The sequence below is a fragment of the Pithys albifrons genome, chromosome 12, assembly GCF_047495875.1.
Source record: "Pithys albifrons albifrons isolate INPA30051 chromosome 12, PitAlb_v1, whole genome shotgun sequence".
Taxonomy (NCBI): Eukaryota; Metazoa; Chordata; class Aves; order Passeriformes; family Thamnophilidae; genus Pithys; species Pithys albifrons.
This window is the reverse complement of record NC_092469.1, coordinates 11,368,301-11,392,495: the sequence shown is the minus strand read 5'-3', so window position 1 is coordinate 11,392,495 and position 24,195 is coordinate 11,368,301. Positions and strand designations below refer to the sequence as shown.

The 24,195-nt window shown below is 39.6% G+C and overlaps 1 long non-coding RNA gene across 1 annotated transcript in view; it reads right to left on the bottom strand.

The window, feature by feature from the left end:
* The window catches only part of LOC139677420 (uncharacterized), a 28,208-nt gene extending 4,537 nt beyond the window's left edge, over positions 1 to 23,671 (bottom strand). Inside the window, exons 1-3 of the long non-coding RNA XR_011698862.1 lie at positions 23,572 to 23,671; positions 8,315 to 8,387; positions 5,135 to 5,232 (exon numbers count right to left, since the gene is read on the bottom strand). This is a non-coding gene — a long non-coding RNA (uncharacterized lncRNA). The remainder of the gene's footprint in view (positions 1 to 5,134; positions 5,233 to 8,314; positions 8,388 to 23,571) is intronic.
* Between the last annotated feature and the right edge of the window lie 524 nt (positions 23,672 to 24,195).

Here is a 24,195-nt window from a genome sequence, read left to right as displayed (position 1 = left end):
GAAGGCCTGGAGGATCCTGCCAGCCTTCAAGAGGTATTGAAGGCTAAATTCTCTGTGGAATGGTGACCACCTGTGGCAACACTTCCAAGATGCCTCAGCAGGGAAGCAGTTGCAATTTTTGTACTAAGGAAGCACATTTAAAGCTTCCGTTCATTTTACTTTTGAAGTTGGATAGGAGGAGTTAGGGACGAAAATAATTATTAACTTTCTGGTTTGCTACAGTTTTCTTTTAGCTTGTTCTGCCTCTGCCTCAACTATCCCATCTATTAGATGATGTTACCATCAATTTCATCCTTCCCATGAGCATCTTAAAAGTAAATCTGTACAAACTGTTAAACACTTAAACCACAATAAAGAGATATTTAAATATCAGAGAGAGGTGGGAAGCTTGTATATCACTTAAAAGAAACAACAAAAAAGAGAAATCAAAAGCTATGATTTTCAAGGGGTTTTCTAATTATCAATGTGAATACATTCATCTTTCATAAAGGTGTCACTTTATCCTTACATTAAATTTATGAGACTTTTTCATATAATGTAAATTTCTGAAAAAAAAATGCACACAGCCAGCAACAAGTGTGAGTTACCTATGAGACAGTTACCCATATTTTATCATCTGGAAGTGGAAAATCTAAGCACATAAATCAAAGTGACCCTAAAGCAGTGACCAGCATGCCCCAAGCAGATCAACAGTGGTTTCATTGACCTCCAGACTCATAGAGGGTCATATTTTCACACAGATGAACTGGTCTTGAACTGCTTTGCCATTGCATTGTGCACAAAGAGACCCCAGCCACAAAGTGTCTCTGTTTTCTGTTAGGGTAACCTGGATCACTTCCCAAAACAAAAAAATCAAAGCCACATTCCATTTTAGAAAGCGTTTCTCTGTCCTTCCTGGATCCCTTTCTTCTAGTCTTGATTTTCATAAATATTTGCATGAATTTACTGCTGATATTCATATTATAAAAAAAACAAAGACAAACAAATAAATAAAAAAACCAAACACAAAAACTAACCTCAGAATTTCTTAATACAGCTTTTTCTTTGTTTCTGAAGAATTTTTCCAGGGCACTTCTTCACATTTGTGAGACTGACGATTTAGTTAGTGTATAAAATCTGGACAGCTCATTTGAAAGCTGTAGGCTTTCCTTCTAATAAACATGCATTTGAGCATCCCTTACATTACAGCAGTATTTCATGAATGTTAATGTGAAAAATCTTGCAGTTTTCTGCCTTGGCGGAAGGGAGCACTGAGGCACTGACTACAAACAAAAGGTTCAGCCCTCTCCCTGAAGGACACCACAAAGCTTCATGCCATTATAGTTTTCAGAATATACTTGTATAATGCTCAGCCAGTGTTGGTAAGCCTTGCTTGTCTCCCAGTACCAGGCAGCATCCAAGCCTCTATCTGGCTCTTGGCATAGGGATGAATTTTGTCAAAAACAGAGCATGCCATGGCGAGCTATACAGAACATCTGTGGCATGGGCAGGGGCTGAATCCAAACCAGCTAACTCCCAGTTTAATGCTTTAATCACAAACGCAGCCTCGTTGTTATCCTGTAGCATCCCTCTACACAATTTTGGGAGTGCTCCCAGAGCAAGATGGAGAAGCAGCAAGTGAGGGCAGGAACAGACAGAAATGGGAGGCTGAGCATGCTAGGTCACCTCCTGGAGAGGTGGATTCTCATCCTTACCCTAGGAGATTTTAATGGATTTTATAGAAGGATTTTGACAGTTTGGGGAGTGACTTCTGTGGCAGAACTGTGAAAAATAAAGGCAAAATTTTGCCTGTTTCACAAACCCACATTTTGTTTCTAATTTCAGTGCCATCATTGATATTAATGACAAATGCATAATGTTTTTGTTGCCTTTTTTTTTCCAATGGAAGTGATTTCTGTCTGTCAAAATCAATCATCATATCACTTCTAATCAGATAAAGCTTTTGGCTTCTACTATCTAAATTGCCCTTCTCACAGTCCCTAAGACAAGCATCAGTGTTCCATCACAAAATAAATGTGTTGATATTTGATAGCTCATTTGAACATGATGGTATTTACATCTTAGTTGGTTAGATTTTCATTTAACACAAGTTATGGGTTCACATTGAAAATAAAAACAATACTTCTCTGTTCCTCTTGCCATTCATGTCTACTTTTGTTTCAGCCTAAAATAACACATTGCTGGAGGGTATTTTCTTAACACTGCCAAGCCTGAATGCAAGCCCTGTGGAAAATGTTTGTGTTGGGCTTGCCATGGTCCAGGCTAATAACAACGTGATGATGTATAGGTGAATTCCTGCTCCTCAAGTCCTCTGTGACATACGGATTAGGCCTGCCCTTATCTTCTAAGACATCTGGATGAGTGTCTGGGTTTTAATTTCACAACGAAATCACTGGGGACTAGAGTTATGTTATGTGCTTATGAACAAAGTGGAATATCCCTGGTAAGGGCAAGAGTGGATTACCTTAGATAACTCTACTTAAACCAGGGAACATTTGAGAATGTTGAAGAAAGGAAAGAGGTTCCACCAATAAAAACAAACACAGGCTTAAATTTGTGTTCTGTGTACTAAACATTTTAAAGCTCCTGGAGGTTGAAATATGACCACATGTAAATGGACTGATAAAGCTAAGGCAACTCTTGAAAGACCAGATCAGGCTTCCCAGGACAACTACCAGCACTAAACCCTAATGGCATGCATAAATCATTTGAAGACACATTTATTCAGAAGATGCCACTTTAAAGTCAAATACTCTGCTTTAATCACCAGAAATAGCATGTGCATGCTAACATTTGCAGAAAATGCTCTAGGGCAACATGAAATTAGTATCTTAAAATTCCTAAATATATGCTTTTCCTAAGATGATTTTTATCTACTTATGCACATAAAACTGTCAAAAAAGACCTGTGAGAGCATAAAAGGGTCAGTCCTGCTGACAGAAACCCAGCCATGGACAACATTAAAAACATCAAAGTTCATGTGATGTTCATGGTTGGGTTCTGAGTGTTGCAGAGCTGAATAATCAGCTTGCAAGACCCCAATCCTGTAATCCGGGACTATTGCAGCTTTCCAGCTTCACTGTAGCCCTGAGACTTTGCTCCTTTTTGCAGCCTTTATAGACATTTCCTTCACACTCTCAGCCCCTTGTCAGGCTATAATCCCGAGGGTCCAAGCCTACCTTGCTGACTTGTTCTCATGTTAATGTCTGTTTGAGTCTGCAAGACAACCCAGGCTTCACAACCTGGAGATGGGCTCTTCCTTTGCCCATATTCAGCAATACACAGGAGAAGCAGGAGGGGATCAGACCGAAAATCTAAAGGACCCAGGCTTATATCCCAGTATTGGCTGCAAATTCTTCCATATCTGCTTGTGCATTCAAGTTGCGGAAGTGCTGAGCACTTGCAATGAGGAAAAAATGAAGATACAAATAAAGGCATTGAGAGGAAAACAAGCAAAATCCCATTTTGCTTAGCATATTAGCTACATCTTCTAATCTGTCTATTAAGTTAAAAGCAACCTAGACATATTGGAAGCTTTTAGTAAACGACAGAGATTATTACATACTTAGGAAGGCTTCAGTTAAGACGGTATTAGTTAATAAATGTGCAACTAGATATTGCATTTTAAATAAGTAACAATATAACCTGCAAAAGTTGTTATGGTTCTTTTTCCTTAAATATCAATAGAAAATACGTTAAGTTTCACTGAAAACCATGGACAAAACTTTTATTGACTTCAGTGGGGCCAAGATTTCACCCAATAATTTTTCAAGTTTCGTAACTGCAATCAAATGAAACATTTCCTTCCTCCTTATTTATATACTCACAGTTTCTCTGCCTAGATAGGAGAATATTTTTAAAATTAAGTGTCTATGCTGTTCCCGTATAGACAAGTTGTTCTATTTAGGCTAATCTAGTCTTGAAAAGAGCTAAATGAGGTGTCGAGCTTTCTTTTTGATCTTCGGTTTAACAAGAATTTTAATCAGTAATACATCTAACATACATAGGATGCTCTGCAAGCAACACAAGAAAAGTGTATCAGTTTCTTTTCTGAGCACTTCACCTGCTTACTTTGCTTAACAAGAAATCAAAACACAGATCCTGTCGCTATTGTTCACGTGTTAGATACAAAGGGGGAAGCTCCAAGCAACTAAACTTTCTCTAAATGTGTGTGACTGCAGCCTACAGACTGCAATATTTCCAGGGGAAAACGCTGACTCTGCCCTCTGTGAGTTACCAACCCTGGAAAAATGAATGTAGGACACAAGATATTATTATCTGTCTTTTTTATGCGTTATTCACAGCTGTTTCTTAACAAAGTAAAATGTCTAATATCCCACTAAAGAGCCTCAGGCCATCCTTGTAAGCATAGATGTCCTGCTTGGCTGGAAAGCTGGTGGGGTCCTTTAGTATATGAAATTATCTATCGTTCTGATTCATTTGAAAGACACTAAAGAGATGGTTGAGATTTATTGTTCTTTTCATTTTGCATAGAGAGCCAACAGCTCTGGGCAAGGCAGACAACAGCCACTGAGAGCTGTAGTCAATCTCATTGAAGTTGTTGCCACCACCAGGTGCCTGCTGCATTCTTCCAACAGCAATATTACACCTTTGTACTGTGGGGTGGAAGGGGATGCTCTCAACATCTCAACTTTACAAACAAACATATTAGCTTAAACCACTAGTAAAATGTTGGATTAGTCTTTCCAGTCGTGCCATAAGGGCAAACAGCAGGGTGGAAGCTGCATCTCTGCATTGTGCATTTATCACTGGCAGCCGTTGTCAAATAGAAACTGAGTCAGAGCACTAAGATCAGATCAGAGGTTTTACTGTGTGGACAGGAAGCAGATCAAGTGGCTAAAGAGTCTAGACTTAACCTCACCCCTTCCATAAGACAGTAAATTGGTGAGACAGAGTTTCCTCATCTTTGACAAGCTAATAGGTATGCTTGAGGATGGAGGCAAAGCTCCAGTTTGCCAGAGGAAAGCAGGAAACCGTCCATGACCAAACTGATCTGTCTCCCATCTCCAGTGACTGTGGGTAGGCTGAGCTAATTTGTTTTCCGTGTTCACAGGAAGGCTCTGGTGTTGAGAACAGCAGCAGTACCTCACCCACAGCACAGATTCAGTCTCACCTTTCCTCTGCAAGCGTGTGTGGGCCCACCTCAGCTGCACGTCTCTCCTGCTGCTCTGCGGTCACCAGGCGTGTTCAGTCTTGCCAATGCATGTACACCTAGAAGGGCCAATCTTGCAATCGTTTGCTCAGGCAGATGGGTTGCACATAAGTAATGAGCTGCTAGCATCCCAGCATGTTAGACAATATGCTGACAATGTCATAACATTATTTCATCCTTCTTAAAAGATAAGACCCTGCCTGTTCTAACCTGCTCAGGTTATTATCTTGTTACCACAGGATCCCCTGTCACTAACCAGTTTAGAGTATGTAAAGCTATAATTTGCACTAAAATGAATTATGTATTGTTTACAGTTTACCATTAAATTACAATGAACAAAAACAAGCATCTAGGATGCCTCTTTCAAAGTCTTCCAGATGAGTTTAAATGTACACAGAAACAAGTCTTGATACAACAGCATTAGGAATAAGCTAGAGCATGGTTGGCTAATTTTCACACTAACTTACTTAAAAGCAAGAAAACAGTGAAGATCTTTATACAGGCCCATCAAAAAGCCTGACTGCAAGTGGTTCCAATTTGCTTTAGTAATTAAATCGAAAGGAGTTTAAGGGGTTTTCACCCAGGTCATTTACCACTTTGGAATTTTACTGCTTGCTTTGCAAAGAAAACAAACTGCAATGAGTCACTGGTGAGTATAAAGAGTGGATGAACACTGCTAAACAAACCAAACAGTGAGCTCAAGTGGATATAGAAAACACAAGCCAGAATTCTAAATATGGATCTGAGAATAGTGTAAAAGGATTAGACGTCTTTGTCACATGAAGAGCAAACCCGCATGCCAGCATGCCTTTCCAGTGCAAGCAGCCACTGATCAAAGTAACATCTACCAGTTTGTAAATATGCTAATCTTCATGTTTACACAAAAGTGTCAGCACTTGCTTTACATCACAAAGAGCCTCATACAGTTGAAGATTAATTACTTCCAACACTGAGATAGTGTGTAAATACTGGTTTCACCAGAACCCTACCTTTTGCTGTATTTGCACAGCTCAGCAGAGGTGTATGTTCCTAAGACAGATAATTCGGGGACTCTTAAAAAGTGTCAAATACCTCCAGACAGACACTTTTGACAGGTATTTTGCTGATTACATGGAGCTAGGATTAGGCAGGTCGAGGCTCTATATTCCAAGTGCTGGATGGAAAAATATTTATGCCTTTTTCTATGAATTTTAGCTGTGAATAGTACTATCTACCTTAAACCTGATTTGTGGCTTAAAGTTTTACAGAAACATTTGTGATTACAAAACATTTTAAACTATTTTTTCACTCACTGTGTTAGTGTTAATATCACTTTCTTGCAATTGTAATGGCTTAGATCCACCTCACAGTCCACTGAGCTCTGGTCTGCACCTGTACTTGCTTGCTAAATGCTCTGTTCTAACTTGTTTAGAGAGGGTAAGAGCTACACTAGGGACACACAAATAGTGAAATTCAGAAACTTACCACTCTACTATAAAACAGGGAGAATATTGTGAATCATGCTGTAACTGAGAGATCAGTACCTACTGCTGTGTTGTTGCAACAGGGAATGATGATAAAGAGATGAAGCCAAGGTAAGACTGGATTCCCAAGCTTCAGGTGCTTAAGTCATGGCTTGCAATATCTCTTTAAAAAGTATTTTACATTTTCATTTCCATTATCATGTACTCTCTACAAAAAACCATGGTGGCAGTTCTAACACTAAAGGGCCACCAACAATAATTTAAAAAAGGGATTACTTTCAAGTGGGAATTCTTAATTATCTTCACCTCTCCCTCACTGTTAGTGCTCAGCACAATGATTGCCACAAGAACGTCATCACTTGCCAATAAATACTATCACATTTGTTTCCTATTCTAAGCTAAGAAAAAAACCAGAGATGTTGGCAAATGCTTGCATTACAAGATTGCCAGAGTAAACAAGAGTGAATGAATGAGGATAATTTAGGGATTTAAAGAGAAGAGAGTCAAAGGCAATGTTTAGAAAGTGAGAAATGGCCTCCATGTGAAACACCACGCTGGAGTGGAAATACTTCCCTATTAAACATTCAACGATGCATTTCACAGGAGTACTTGCTGCTCAAGTCAGACAATCTTGCATTTTCTCTTTGCTGTGCATGTGACAAGGTGACAATGGCACCCCAAGGTGCTATCAAAGCACCTCGGGTACTGACAACAGCCAAGCAAGATTGACGAGGTGACACATGGCCTGCCCTGTCCCCAGTCCCTGTCCCCAGGAAGGCAGCTGGGAGCCAGCAGACCCCAGCCCAGGCAGCTGCAGGGGCAGCAAGGGGTGCAGGCAGGACTCTGCCAGGCCAGGGCACATAGCAGCAAAACGTGTGGAGCAGAGACTGAGGTTGCTGTGGTTAAATCAACATGCTCCATCTCACGTTTGCATAGGGCAACACAATCAGATTAATTACTAATTACAGTGGATTGCTCCTAAGTAGGTTCACAGCAATAATAGTAATAAAAAGACTAAAAGAAGCATTATTAGCATAGTTAATTATATGACCATTGGCGAGATTATTGATGGAGATACAAAATGCTGTTGAACAAGAAAGATATGTTTGACATTGCTTAAGAGAAGCTTGGTTATTGCTTCATATCTTTTTGGATTTTTCTAATCATCTCATCTGTGTTCTGAAAGTGCAAAAAAACAGTAATTATCTTTGTTTGATCTTTGAGTAACAATTGTTTATGAATCTAAAGCAACAATAGTGTTTCTAAAATGTAAGTAAACCCAGTAATCTTTATCAGTATAAAATCTTTAGCCACACTGGACTGGGTTATGGGAATCTGTCATGTGATGAAAGCAGACAATAGTAATTTATTGGTTTAGTCATAATCCTTTCAGTAGTTCAGATTGTTGTTGCAAATTTGTTAAAAATCTGCTACCATTCCCTGAGCAACAGTACAACACCTGAAGCAATAACATGGGTGGGGAATGTAAAGGAGCACTCAGATGTTCATGTGTAGCATGAGTTAGACAAGGCCACAGAAAAGGAGATGAGAAAGAACAATATTGCACAAACCAGAGAAAGATTCCTGTTCTCACACAGCACGTATGCAATTTAATCCTCAAATGGATATCCAGTTTAGCTTTTCAAATGTTTCAAAGGTATGAAAAATAATTACTCACTCAGCAGCTATTTCTTATCCTTTACAGAGTGGCCACATGTTCCCGTGGAGGACTCACTGCAAGGAGACACCACCTGCATAAAAATACACTCCCATTTTAAATATATTTACATTAGTACACACTATTTTCTCTTTATTTTTTCTTTATTTGGTGCACTTGGCAATACATAGCTCGCTGCTCAGTCAGCCAGTTGGCCCAATGTTTAACATGGCAACTTCAAGAATAAATATTAATATTTTTAATCATCTAGTTTGGCAAAGGAACTGAGAAGCAGCTGCTGTAAGTAAGACTGCCTTTAATTCATGTCCTGAAATAGGCTGGACTTGACTGCCCCCCTTTAAAAATATCCTAGAAGGCAAACTTCTGTTGGAGTCTGGTGGCAGGTACTATTACAGGCTCCCATTGAGAAGGAAACAGAATTGTAACTAGTAACATAGATCTGTTTTCAGAGCAACACTCAGCAAACAAACAGTCCTCCCAAGCACTTCAAGAGAGCACAGCACAGATGGCTGTGTTAGCACATGGTTTTCTCAACATTACATTTTGGTTATGTTCTGATCACTTAAAGTTAGTCATTATATTTTATGAACCTCACCTATGAAAACTAACATACAAACTGAAATTTAGGACTCCTGACCTTTAACACAAACTGGCCATAGGTGTTCCCACAGCTGTTAAATAAACCTATCTTTATGGAGTCATAAATGCAGTGCAGGTGAAGTTTCCAATGATGTAATAACAACTTCCATCGCTGTGCAGTTTGTCATTTATACAGCAGTGTACCATCACCAGTGAATATTGTTTTACAATAACAGCACAGGTTCCTTGGATTAAATCACTCTTTCTTCATTTATGAGTCATTTGACCTTTAACCTTCCAGAGGAAGATCAAACCACTTCTTAAGGCCCCACTCTTTTAACTGAGGAGCACAACAGTTGGTTAGATAACTAAGGAGGCTGGTATGTGCCCCCAGGGTTTCACAAACAACTGTCCTAGATCTTTTATAAGATAATCTTAACGTAATCATGTAGCCACAAATTGTCGTGTAAATTCCCAATTAAAAACACCAAATAGGAGCTGTAAATCATGACACAACTGCCACCTTTTCAGGACTGAAATACAGTTTGAAAAGCAGTAGAAAAGCTCTTGTTTGTGCTTGATCCAGTGCTCAACACACCAACAGCAAAACAGTCCATTTTGTTTACAAGAGAGTGACAAAGTGACAGGACAACTGAAACTGCTCAAAATTTAACCTAATCAGCAATGGAGCACACAGAACTTACAAAACTGCTCCATCCTACATTCAGCACTATGCTTGTACAAATGAGCATTTGTGTTGGCAGGGTTCCACGCCCACTCCTTGTCCCAATTTACATTAAACTGTAGCACGCTCCTGTTGGAAGGATTGATGGCAATTTGGGGGATGGGAGGAGATCTTGTTTTAAAAAATGGCAGCCTAATTATAATACAAATGTTAGAAAAATAAATAGTCATTAAAGCCCTTGATTCATGGCTGATTGGCTTCCTTCCACAAACTTTAGCAAAGTTTGAATCAGACCCGAATTGAAGAAATTATCCCAAGCCTGCACATGGAGGGAAGCATCCCATCTGCCACAGAACCTTGGCCGGGATTCAGCCAAGCTGTGGGCACCGACTCACAGTGGGTGACACGCGTTCATCAGGACACAGACCTCCAGCCTAGCTCATGGCACCACAGGTGCCTTGTTCCAAGACATCTGCTCTTCTCCTGCCACCATCAAAAGTCAATCTCTGTTTCCTTTGGGAAGATCATTCTGTAGCCTAAATTATTTCAGGATTAGGCTTCAGTGCTAAGCATCTTGGCTCCTTGTTCTTCACAGGCACACTCACTCACAGATGCACACAAACACACCCCTTCCCTGTAACATCCTTCCCCATTCTGGCAGCCAGAAGTATCATCAGAAAGGGTTTTATAGGTTGTGCATAAACAATTCCAATAATTATTTTTAAAAAATTTTAAAGCATTCTGCAAATGTCTTAGTTGTTGTCAACAAGCAGTCAACAAATGCAGATCAAGCTTTTCTCCTCCTACTTCACACTTTCCATGTTTCCCAACACTTACCAGAATGTTGTGGTGATAGATGCAGGCAATAGATGCTTTACTAAACATGTCCTTGATATCTGCATAATCTCCTCTAATATATATCATTAACTTGGGCCAGTCCCATGTTATTGCTTCCCCAACATTGCTAGCACATCATGATCTGGAAGGAGCTCCAAGAATGTGACTCTCTTGCCCAACCAGTCAGACCTCAAAATTTTACTTACTCATCCATTTTAGCTTCTGTTCTCTTCAGTCACTAATGTAGAAAAGATTAAAATGAGAAATTGCAGCCACTGACTTTCAATATAACATTCCTTTCAAACACTTTTCCACACTGTTAAAATCTGGGTATCTGCAAATCCAAGGTTATGGAAATCTCTTGTAATCACTAATGAAATCCCTCCTAATCAAACTTTTCAACTGTAAAATATAGTGAGTGTGTGTATACATACATATATATATATATGTACGTATGACCTCAGATATCTCAGGACAGAAGAGTTTTAGAACTGTACAGGGACAGTTTCCTCTGTATTATCTGGTAAAAATTTGTACTTGGGTCACATCACAGAGACAAATTGCCTTGTCAGGAATGTGGAGGAGACAATAGTAAGAGGCACAAGTTGAAGAAACAGTGTGTTGAAGCTGTGGGCAGGGCCAGATTCTCAGCCTGAGTAACCCAGACTAAAGTAGAGTTCAGGGAGCCACGGCTCTTTCTCCTACTCCAGATTTACTGAATGAGCCCCAGGACCACAATCCTCAAACAAAGAGCCTCAGAAGGGGCAGCCTGCAGTGAGGAAATGCTTGGATGTCTATCTAGGGCCCACATCTCACAAAGGAAAAACAAACCTGGCTGAAGGCTCCCTTGCTGTGATGCAGCAAGAATTTGTGGTCCCTCAAAACCAGATGGAATGATCTGGCTCCCAGTGGAGAAGCTGCCCTGACAACCTCCTGCTGTGCAGTGCTCAACAGGACACCACAGTGCTGGCCACCAAGGTATGCCCGATGCTGAGCTCATCAGGAATGCTCTCCCATATGGCATGGCCCCACCATACTGCTCTGAGCCTTCCTCTTCCCAGTGGGTCCCACATATCATTATGCCACCAGTGCCCTTCCTTCACCGTCCCAAACAGAGCACACTTCATGTTAGCCAGATAGCCTCTTTATCTCAATACTGCTACATTTCTTACCTCATATTTTGTTTTTGCTTTTTTCTTTTTTTTTAAATTAATTTTTATCTTATGAAGACAGCTGTCAGCTTTTCATAGGACAATATCAGCAGCCACTGCTTTCTTCTCTGTCTCCTCACTGTGGCCAGCAAGGGAGATCCTATAGGAACAATGTTAACACCTCACTATCTAGCACTTTCACCCAGCATAATACCATGGCCAAATGTACCAATGTTCCCAATGTTTTTATTGCCTAAGTACCTCCTCAAGGCTTTTGTCATCATTTCTTTTGAATAAATGCACTCAGATCTCAACATTTTCTATATACTTCTTCAGAGTGTCTGTTTCAGGAGTCAGTGTAGTCCCGTACTTTGTGCTCCTTAGGAGTACCTGAAGGTCATGGGGACAGCTGCACAGAGTACAGCATCTACTCTGCTTCATCTGTAAGGCACTTTGCAGATGCTAGAGTGTCAGTCCTCACACTATGCCAACAGACTATTCTGCTTTAGGCCACAGGGATCATCTAGAATCATGCCAATGAGAGCTGACAGTAGACGCCTAAAATATGAGCCCTGTTGATATAAATTACATAGATATTTGTACAGGCTCTGCAAGCCTTTCCCAAAATGCACAGAGTTCAGTCTGATGAAATGTATGAAAACTGCTCTGGGACCAATTTAGTTTTTGGTTGTTCCTAAGGTCTGGGTAGAAAGATCGTAAGTTTTGCTCCTAGGACCTTAATTTGTTACACACTGTATTCATGTTTGTTCTACAGGTACAGAAGCCAGAACACACAGGCTGTGTCCTCCCAGAGTGGGGCAGGCAGATATGGCCCCTTCCTCTTCCTTTTCCTTTTCTTTTTTGAAAATGCCACAACAGGCTCCACTGCTGCCCAGACAATCCTGAGTGAAGTCAATTCATCTTGCAAGGAAAGGCCAGCAGGTTCACCAACCTAATAGGCATGCTAAGGAACCTTGTAATATGTACAGACAACAGCCTTTTCTATTTTGGGTAAATGCACATGCCCCTCATTGGCATTTCCTACGCACTGTATTCTCCTGATAAATTCAGTGCATTGCCCTTTGCCCACCTTTGTTGAGATTTAAGTCTATATATCCTGTATCAGTGTAGCATTCTGCTGAAAGTCTGATTTTTTCCCCTGCAATCTCTGTTAAAATCATGACAGAGCTTACACAAATGTAAAATGAAGTCACACAGGATCAATTGTCTCCTTTGCTTTGAAAAGAAAGCTTCCAAGAGTTGTGATAGAAACAAAACCAGGTTCAGGAGCCAACCAAAAAAAGACCAGGAAGGACATAAAGTGTTACTCACCCTGAGTTCCACTGATATCTGTATTTTTTTAAATCTTCCACTGTCATTAAGATTCCAGTACTAAACTAGCAATATTCAGTACCTGATTTAAATTTATTACAGAGATGAACATTACTGAAAACCAGCACAGCAGGAGTGTATTGCTCTTTAGGTTTTGTTTTTTTCCATAAGCCATTGCCATCGTGAAATCTGCCCAACTGCTCATGAAACTCTGGCAAACTGAAATGGGATCCTTTTGCCCGAGCCCCATAACACAGAACCTTGTGCCAGATGACTGTATTTCTTGCATGCGTAAAATTTGCTTCAGTGGGTTGACAGAAGGTTTGGGGTTTTCCAAATGTTGTGAACCTGGTTGAGATTATTGAAATCCTCAACTATAGGAGTGTAGGGTTACTGTTCTTTTAAAGCATGCTTCCTCTGACAACAAAATGTAATTAAGGAGGCCATCGCTGTCATGTTACGGTCTCTTTTTAGAAGGTCTGGAAGAATGTAAAAAGGGCATAGCAAAAGTTGCTTAACCTCCATAGAAATAAACATCCCCAACGTTTTTATGTCTTCTCTTTGGTCCATATTGGTCACAATGATGAAACAATTTAAAGGAGAAAAGGTCATGGCAAACCAGTGAACTTTATATGCTCTTCAGTGCAATAAAAGTTTCTTAACATATTAGCATGGGAAAGGCATGCCCGACGATATGAGAAAGAGGATGGATTTCAAATTCTCAGTAAGCTGTTCAGAGAAGAAAGGCTTTGGGTATCTGTGTGAATCAAACACCAAAAAAATTAAACACTTGCAAATTTTCCATCTTCTCTATTTTCATTAGATGCAAGAAAAACGAAAAAAAAAAAAATCAGGTACCTCACTTCCAATGCATGTGATATACTGAGAGTCAGTTCAAAAACTGGCATGAATAAAATTGTCTTTAATTTATGTCAGCAGCTTCAAGCAGAAAAAGATAAATTTGAGTCAGGAAGATTATTTTAGGCTTTATCTTGAAAATTAAAATCATACCTAATTTTTTATCATATGTACTTGCTATTTTGCTTATGTGCACCTTGGGGGTGAAGGAAAATCCTTAAATCATCTCCAAGTTGTTCAAAACCCGCACTTTCTAGAAAATTCACCTTTTTCTCCTTGATCTTGTGGTGCCAACACAAATATAACTTCTTATACCACAAATGTCAAACCTTTCAAATCTTTTTTCCTTTAAATGGCAAAGATTCTGCAGAAACCAGTAAGAAGTAAAATTCACAAATTTCTTGGGTTTGGTGTTTGGGTTTTTTCTGGAGTTTTTTTTAACATTATTTTTCTTTTAAAACTGGCTGGAATTAATGATCTTCCTAAGGCAATCCTTTTTGATTCCTAAATTTAGAAACTGCACTGGGGGTAAAAGTGATTTTATTTCTATATGTAATTTCCCAGAGTATGTTTTCTTTCAAATCTCCACATAAATACCTTTTTAAAGCTTACACCGGTGTTCACCATTCTGGGGGTTCACATTTTTTTGTATTTCTGGACAGTGTCAAATGAATTTTTTTTCCCAAGCACCCAATTTTACAAAAATTTGTGAAACACATTTGCATTACATCTCACAAGTCTTCACAACATCAACTGATGAGAAAAATTGTATTGATTCAGTCAAGAAAGAAATATATTGTACTGTGTGGTCAAACAAAATCACTCCAAACTTCAGGGTCTCAATATTCAAAACCTCCATGAGTGAACTGTAACCAAGAAGAATCCATTATAAAAATTTGAAAAATGAAAATTTGAAAAAGTTGTATCTTTTTTTGATCAATTCATGAGCACAGAATGAGGCACAATTCATGGAATGAATTATTCTTTGTGAATTATTGGCCCCGTATTATCCTCGTAGCCAATGAGACACATGATTTACATTTCTTTTACAGGCAATAGTAGCTAATTGATGTCCTGGTGTGATATGGAATGAAGCACAGTCATATAAATAAATTGTTTCCTAAATTCTTCACAAAAACACATTAATATCTTTGACACCATGCAATTGTATTCAGTGAACACTGCTAAGACAGTAATCGTGTCATCAAGAGTTAATTTATTCTCAGCAAGTCCATGTAATGCAGATATTAATCTCCCGGAGCACACACTGTTGTTCAGGGTTAAAACATTCACAGTTTCTGAAATATAAACAAGTCTCACATTCACAGCTGTTCTCCAAGAGCCAAACTGAGCTGCTGCATGGTGAGGATTTGTGACTTAGCTGCCTTTTTTGAAGAACGAGTAAAGAAATTCAGAACACCAGGAGAAGTTGAGCTCGTTCACATTTCCAGAGACTTTTCTGCTACCCATAGTTTACAGCTATAAAGTTACTGATGCATACGGATTCTTAAAGAGTGAGCAATGCAGCTCCTGGTGAGTTGGAGGGCTACACACAAGACTCACAGGAAAAGCTTTTGAGAAGGGAGTTTGAATGCAAAAAGGGCTTAAACTCCCCCAAATCACTTCCTAAATCTATTTTGCTGTGTAGTTTGCCACCTTACAATTCAGACAGAACGCACCTCTGAGAGCAAAGCTAACAATTCAGCAGAGCTGTTGGCTTGCTTTCCCAGCAGCCAGGGCATGTGCAGGGCCACCACTAGACTAACACCAAATGAACTTTGCCACATCCAGCCCCCAAGAACAGAAGTAACCACCACATATCATGCCTTTAAGCCTTCAGAATAAGGCCCCATGTCCCAGGCAGCCCTAGGTCCAGCCCAGCATCCTCCATGCTGCTGCCTCCAGAGAAAGCTGGGAACAAGAAACTTTGATACATTTCCCTGAGGTGTAATTTTTTAAATTTTTTTCCTATTTTTTTCTCCAGTTGGCTGCCTTGACTATGGGCTCAGCATAACCACTGTATGATATCTTCATCAGCGATTTGAAAGCTCTGGGTCAGAAGCTCTGAGATTTGAAGGTAGAACCATGCTAATTTGCTGAATGGCCCTTTGACCATAGTCAATTTCTACTAATTAGAAAAAAGAAATAATTAGCTAATGTTGGTGAAGAGCTTTGAAGATGAATAAGCTATGGGGAAAGCACTAGGCATATTAGTGGGAAACATGTTTGATCCTTTTTTAAATTTGTATTTAAGTAGCTCAAAGTGATTATAAATGGACCAAATGTAATAGTTAACCATGGTAAGATTAATACAGTGTCTTTTGGGAAATTACAGTTTATATTCTACAATTAAGTTTTATACAATTGCTTTACTTTAAGGACTACTCCTTGGAATTTTCTACTTAGTTCCAGTCAGTATGCTTTTTATATGTCATTTAATCCTTCCTCTAATTTGTAGACATAAATTATAATTACTATATAATAATAATATTAATAATAACAATAATAATGGCAATGGTTAGACAAGCAAATTTGAGTCTGCACCTGAGAAAGATCATGTTATAAAACAGTCCAGTATAAATGACTCAAGCAGATTGTTTTGCATTCACTGGCTGCTTTGTCTACATATAACTCAGTACTGTAAACACCTTTATAGAGTGCATATGATGGGCCTGAACTGGTTGTATCAGCATAACCACATTCTTTATCACAGTCTAAAGAAATAGACGTGAAAATAACAAAGAAAAAGATGAACCCCTCCTTTCTTCTTGCTGAATTCTGGGGGTATTTGATGTGAAAACTTAAATTTTATAAAGCTTTTTACTTTGCAAAAAGAGCATAGTGCACACAGTCCAGTACTGAAACATTGCTGGGACCCCACATCAGAGTACTCTGTTTGGACGAAAACATCATCTTCATTTCTAGCTGCTATAAAAAGGTCCATCTTCTGTATTACCACGAGATCAGAGCCTGTTCCCCACTGGGTATGCATCCAGGTACTTTAGCTCCAACAGCATGACCAGAATTCCAGCATGACTAACGCACTGTACTCCTCCTGCAGGAAGGACTATACTTTAGCTTACCAAACCAGCCACTCCTCAGAGACACTTCTGCAGCATGAGGTACGTGTTTGCAAGTATTAGTGTATGCTTTTCTCCCCTCCCTTTTCAAAGTGCCATTCAGAAATAATTTGGCCCCTGTTAGCTGGGATGATAAATGGAAGATATATTTGGCAACCTTCATACCTGCTTTCCTTCTTGGCCCCTCCTCTTGCTTGTAAAACTCTAAATGAAATTACCACCCTACTGTCATTAGTATTACACTGCCACAAACCATGAGGACAATTTATATATGGCATAGAGGAAAGAAAGGAGTAAAATAAGCTTTTGATTTCTATGTTGGTTCATACTCTGTTTTGCAGACACATGATGCAAAGCCCTCCGGTCCAATAACATAGCATTTTGTGCAGGAGAAAACTAAATGAGGTGTCATGACATGAAGACTCAAGGCTTAAGCATCTTTTGGCATCTCAAGTTCAAATAAAAGAGGAATGTAGTTCTTTTCTGAGATGCGTCTGCTAGATTGACCTAATGCATTGTGTGGGCTTCAGAAACGTAAACCCACAGACCCTGCCTTCTGCATGTGGCCAAAAAAACCCTAATTGTATTTCTGGTAAGAAAGAAGGATTATCCAGTGTATCTGGCAGCTGTACAACCCACTGTCCATTGAACTACTGAACTGGTCTTTAAGATGCTTTCTAGAAGTGGGAAAAAGAATATGAATATATATGTGTATGAATGTATGTGGGAATATATTATATTAATACTTGTTTGTTTCTTTGTTATTTACAAAAGGAACAAGTTGTAGGTACATTCGGGAACAAATATTTTTAGCTAAAATATGCCCCAAGGCTCAAACAGGTGATCATAACTTTAGAGAAGGTTGACAGTCTGCCAGGCAAAGCAAGTCAAATCACAAGGGATCAGTACGAAGAACCTGTTGTTCTCACAAACCCAAAGTTCAGTTTCAAGGAATTGCAACCATGACAAATCATGAGTTTGTGGATGGCAGAACACAAGGGATGGGTCACTCTCATGTACTACTGATCCCTAGGGTGAGAGAAGTCCAGAGGGAAGGAACTTGAGTGACATTTTAGCTTTCATTTCACAACAGAGGACAGTGAGCAGCTTTTTGGAGTGTGGCTTTGTGACTGGAGCCCTGCATTTGCTTAGCAGTTCTGCTGTCCATCCCCACAACTTCTGGTGTGGGTCTGGGCAGTGAACTTCAAAGCAGTATGATAAGAATACTATAATGAAAAAATATCAGGGCAAAAGGCACTTATTTTTTCAAATAACCAGGGATTTCTCTTTTTCCCCCAGACATTTATTCTCATCCTACTCTGTAGTAATAGCTAGAAAATGACATATTCATAGCTCCCTACTATAAAATAGCAACAAAAGAGAGTGATACTCCAAACCAGTCTACTAGGAACAAGTCTTTCCTTAGAAGTAGGAAAAAAGCCTACAAAACAGACAAAGCATGTGAATTAACAAGTGCTGCTATTTCCAAAGCCACTGAAAACAAAGGAAGATCCAAGAAAACACTGATATTTTTGTATATATGAGTGTTCTATCAGATCTTGCAATGTGACAACAACACATGTCAGTATCAGCACAGGTCCTGCTGGCAACACCTTGAAAACTGTGTGGAGGTATAAGAAAGTAAACAGCACTAGCTGTGATTACCATGATAAAATAAGAATGTAAGGAAAGCCTCTTGGGATCCATAATCTGGAATTGTCACGGGGTACAGATTGTCTGTCTTTCTGATAAAAGATGTCAGTTCCTTTTCTGGGATTTAAACAGAAAGAAGCACTTGTGATTATTAGGCTGGCTGTATACCATGAGGTCTGTTGACAGAATCACTACAAACAGGGGATGTGTCTGCTTCAACCATCAATGTTCCTAAAATTTCTGTATCTAAAGAGCAGTGCAGTGCAGTCTCAGCCACACAAAACACAATTTCCTGACTTCAGAACTTCTAATTTGCCCTAGTACACATGGTGGAACAAATCTAAAATTTCCTGGTATCTACATAGATCAAAAAGCATCCACTAGGTTATCTCATATTAGGCATTCATAATTTAAAAAAAACAACTGATTAATTAAGCTTGGGAATGATGAGGCTGTTGCAGCCATTTTGCAGAGCTGGAAGCTCACACTGCACGTTGTTTCACTGGGGAAGGATGTCCCCATGGAGCTAACACAGGCTCACACCCTTTGTGGGAAGCAATACCTGGCTTTCAGAAGGGGAGGACAGGCTGCAATATGCTGCTTTTAAAATTAACTAAGAAATGCATACCACACTGAGAATTATTACATTCAAGTATCTTTAATACTCCAAAGGCAGCCAAACCCAGAAATATTGACCTTACTTCTGCCAGCATCAACACTGCTGCCAACTCAGCAAATGAAGAAGCAAGCCCTAAACAAAACAAGCTTGTTGCTCAACATGCATTTTAAAACACAGGACTGAAAAACGTTTCTCCAAGTGCCAGTAACAAAGCTGAACTCATATGAGCTCTCTGAAAACAAGTCTTTGGGCTGAAGCAGCATCAGGCCTCATCTTGGACATCACAGCCTGAATGGAGAAAATTTGAAGAGCAAACACCAGGACCTGTACTTTGTGCATCTGTGAATTTCTATTCAAGGTGAGGGGGAGTGGAACCTCATTGTGTTTGGAGACACCACTCCAAAGCTTGAAAAGGTTCTTCTTAGAGCACATGCTGGGAATGAATGGATCTATCACTGCAGATGACTCTGAATGGCCATGATCTCCTAATGTCAGATATCCTGCAAAAGCAAAATAAAGGTGGACAGCAATTATGCTCTTTTCTTGTCTGATGTTTGCCCAACTGCAACTGCACAGTTCTCAGCCATTCCACTCCACACATTTCCTAATGCACTCAATCCAGTATAAACCAGGGTGCTGTCCAGATTCTTACACAAAACCAGCTGCATATGCAAACAGCATCACAGTGAGTCATCCATTTCTGCACTGGTTTCAAGTATAAATCACTGCTACTGGAACGTGAGCAGTTTCCCTCCAGCATTAGTTACAACAACTAGTTACAAACTAACTGCTCAGATCAGTGGCACTACACCTGGGTATCCAAGGAAAAGAGAGCTTTTATCCCTCAATATTACAACCGTAAGCCTGAAAGCATGGATTTGTGCATTAAATTATTGCAAAACACCATTTCCACCCATATTTGCCTCACTACCAAGAGTGGGAGAAGCTCCTCAGCCCTGCCTGTTCACCTCAATGCCCCTCCTGTGGTTCTTTCTGGCACCCACGAGGTCAATGCATCATCTGCCAGGGATAATGCAGGCACCCATGAAGCCCAAACACGAGCCCTGACACACAGACCCCTTCCAGACTGCTACACGGCAACATGACCATTCAGAAAAAAATTAAAAACACCCGGTTCATAACAATGACCTATCTACTACTGCAGAGCTATGCAGTGTTTAAAAAAAATATTCCTATCATCATAAATTGATATTCACGGTATTTCTTCATCTCTGTCCTCCTCTCTCTTTCTTACACCTCCAACCACTAAAGCATACCAGCTAAATGCCCAGCATGTAATCTATGTTGATATGCAAGTAATTTTATTAATTAATCCAGGAAGCTGGATATTGTCATATTTTTCAGGCCATTTCCTTCATTGTAATCCTGGCTTTGAGTTGATTTTCTGCATGTGTATGATGTCAGTGGAGTACAGGGGAACACAGTGAAGAGACAAGTAAGCTTCATGGGAGGGTGAGTGTTTGTTGTCCAAAGCAAGCAGCTCCCAACAGCCAGATCCAAACCACTGAAATCAAAGGAAATATTCTTTCTTCATTGACTTCAGTGGGCTTTGGATAAAATCCATAAGCTTTACTAACTCTGTAATGTCATGAAACTCAGTTTTGCAGAATCAGAGTGACTGAATTACTGATGCCCACTCCCACTTCAATATTTGTCCTAGTCTGATAAAAGCGTCATGTCACCTGATTTTTTTTCCATTTAGTTTTCCCTTTTCTTCTCTTTTGCAAATACATTTTGATTATGCCAAAAGGGCAAATGGCCAGTTTAACTGACTTGAGCCTTTGATCCTCATGAGTTACTTGTCTCTTCAGCAAGGTTCTCATTTGAAGTGCTTTCAGCACCTGATTTATTAACAGTCGGGTGGAGTTAGGCTGTTTTGCAATTCCTGAGAAGCTGATAATAAATCTGATGCTCGTATCACAGGTGGTGCTGATATTTTAGCTGCATTGCAAAAAAAGTTCATAAACTAAAACAAATGTTTCTATATTGATGCTTCCATCCTGGAGTACAGAAGACGATTTGTGTTGTCCATTCTGGTGGACATTTTGCGTTTCACAGATTTCCTCTCTGAGTACTCTGCAATTCAATCTTTTAAATGTCTTCTCTTCATATTATGCTTATAAATTTTATTTTAATAAAAAAGGTGCCTAACAGGCATAAACAAAAAAATGCCAAAAAAGAAGCCCTTAATTCTTTTTCAAATCTTTTGCACATTTTGTTTAAAACAGATGTTTCCCTGACTTGTCATTGTGATGAAAGGAAACCCAATATCCCCTCTGCTTTCCAGTGCAGAGCTGCAGAAACAAGGAATGACAAGAGCAAGAACCATCTTAACTGGGAGGTGACTATTGCAGTTAGAAGAGAAAGAGCGAGGGCACGTGCTTATGGTGGGAGTTCACGCATTTGAACATTCTTGTTAGCTTTTTTCTCACAGTCTAGATTAATTTTAAAGGCTGCATCTGTGTGGTTCAATACTAGAGCTGAAACAAAGTCAAGTAAACTCCACCCACCTGTTCGGCAACATTCTGCAAATCCAGTATTAATGTCACGTTCCTAATTATATTTCACTTCTCCTGTTACATTTTTTGCCATGATTCTGTGTTCACTGAAAGCAGCTTTCATCTTAAAGTTTTTCTCTCTTCCAACTCCCCATTTACTCACCCCAACCACAATTCAATATGCGCAGCCTGGTAATAGGTCTCATTTTCATGGATAATCTTAATCCCAAATTTACAGCAAACTATTAATTGTATGTTCTCTTTCAGTCTGACTCATACTTACCTCTGTCAGGCTATGCTTAGTTTATAAAGCCATCACAAATGGTGTGATACACTTGAATAAGGGCCAAAAGCTTGGTAAAGATCCTTTGCTGCCTGGAACAACACACAAAATACATTTCTTCTCTTTCAACAAATTGCCATGTTGCCTTCAATATGAAGGCAACGTGAGGCAAGAGACAATGCACATAATCAATCAAGATTTCATTCCTTTATCCAGAAGTTATCTTCTGCCTAGTCAATGTGAAAACCAGATCCTTCACAGATCCAGCCACTCATTCAGCACATGATTCAAGCCTGTGCTTAAAATATGTAACTGCTAGATGGATCTAATAGGTAAACAAATCAGGTATTTAGATACAGTAGGTTGACAGTTCCATATGTAATTTCAAAAGAGTATTTTCCTTTTAGGGCACTGGTGATTTCCGGCTCCAATACTACTCTTCTACAATTTTGAGAGTAATTACACTGCAGATGTAGAAGCATGAGGCAAAACTGATGAGAATCATCACTTCTCTTGAGGAAGCAGAGTCCTTATTTTCAGCTTCTCCCACTCTTTTCTCCTGTCTTTCTCCCATACTGTACTAAAGGAATGAAGAAAAATAGCTGTCCTGGTTTTCCTTTCTGCATAAACAGTGCTGCATGGATATGCTTTTAATGTGAAATACAAGCTTTGTTGTGAATGCATGGGATCATTTCCTAAGCATGATTTTTAAATGGAAAATAGAGCACTTGGGAAAACCAGTCCAAATTCCCTTTCCCAGATGTAGCCTGCTGATGTAGAATTTACACTTAAACAGGGAAGGAGACCTTCTCCTGTACAGCAGACATAAATCTTTTCTCAGCGTTTCTGGAAAAGGCTCTGTGCCTTACATAGGTGAGACAGCTGTGAGCAGGATTTGCTACGGCAGAGCTTGTCCTGTTTTCTGCTTGCAAAAGGATAAGACTTCAAGCTGATGGTCATCTTACTGCACAGATGTCAGTGAAATCACTATCTTCTCCTTCCAGAAACACAGGAAGAGATAAGATCACCTGATGTATACTGCTTTATATTTCTTTCTCTTCAGTGATTTGGTTTTGTTTTGGTAGACAACTGCTCCTCCATGGATGGGTAAGATACTCAAGGCATTTTCTAACATTGAGTTCTTCTCTTCTTAGCACTAAGCCAAAGCTAAAGCTCTTCTTTCCACTTTGAAAAGCTGCATGTAGCTGAAGGTTTGAAAAATCTTAATTCGTATTCTCACTAATCACTAATGGGTTCCAGGCTGAGAATGTCAGTCTCACTGATCTGGCAAGAATTTTTCCTTACACCAGCAATTTATTTGCCAGCTCTCATCATCCTGTTACCCAGGAGCTGCATGAATTTATCATAGCTGCTCTCAGAAGTGAATAATTTGCACCTCTGTATCAACACCCAGATGCCAAAATAAGGCCAAGGAGTTCTCAATGAGTGAACTGTGCTTGCATCTGCAGATCTTGGACCAACCAGCCTTTCCAGAACAAGTCAGTGCACCCCCTGACTTGTTGCAACTGGCACCAAACCTTTATAGCTGCAAGGAACCAAGACTGCAGGCACAGATTTTTCCAGATAAGAATGTCTTGGCTGCAGCCTGAACATTGTAGTAGGGATGCGACACAGAAGTTATAGTAGCATGGATCTCCTACCTTGGGCTGTCCTATGCAGGGACAAGTCTCTGGAGATCAGCTAATCTGGTTTGAGGACAGTCTTGCACCAACAGAGCAGGAGCCATCAATTTGGAATGAAAATATGAACCTCCTTCTTAACCTGTGTGCTTATGCTGGTGTGGGTGTGGACACCAGATTATGTGTGATCTAACACTTCCCATGCACGTGTGTCAGCTGGGAACAAGAAAGCAGCTTTGAAGGAAATTGCAGCTAAATTCACCAACACCAAACAGTCCTGCTTTTTTTTTCTAGAAGGGAGTTTTAGCTACGTGATTTTCACTATTTTGTTAACAGTTGTAAAGAGAAGCAGGAATGTTGGAAGTGTTTGAGAGCTGACACAACAGAATGCAACAGCCTTTCAGTGTCTCAGTGGTCGGCTGTGTAAATTAGTAACTAGACCATTTTACAAATGTATATTATTTACCCAGCAGATGCTGTTATGGTCTCTTGTGTAAATTCATAATTAGACTATGTACTGCTTTGTGAAAATCCTTTAATAACAAAGGTGCCACTGGGTGCTGAAATAATTAAATCAGCCCATTCAAAACAACACTAGTTCACCACTTCCACTTGGGTGATATAATATTACACATTCCTGTAAAA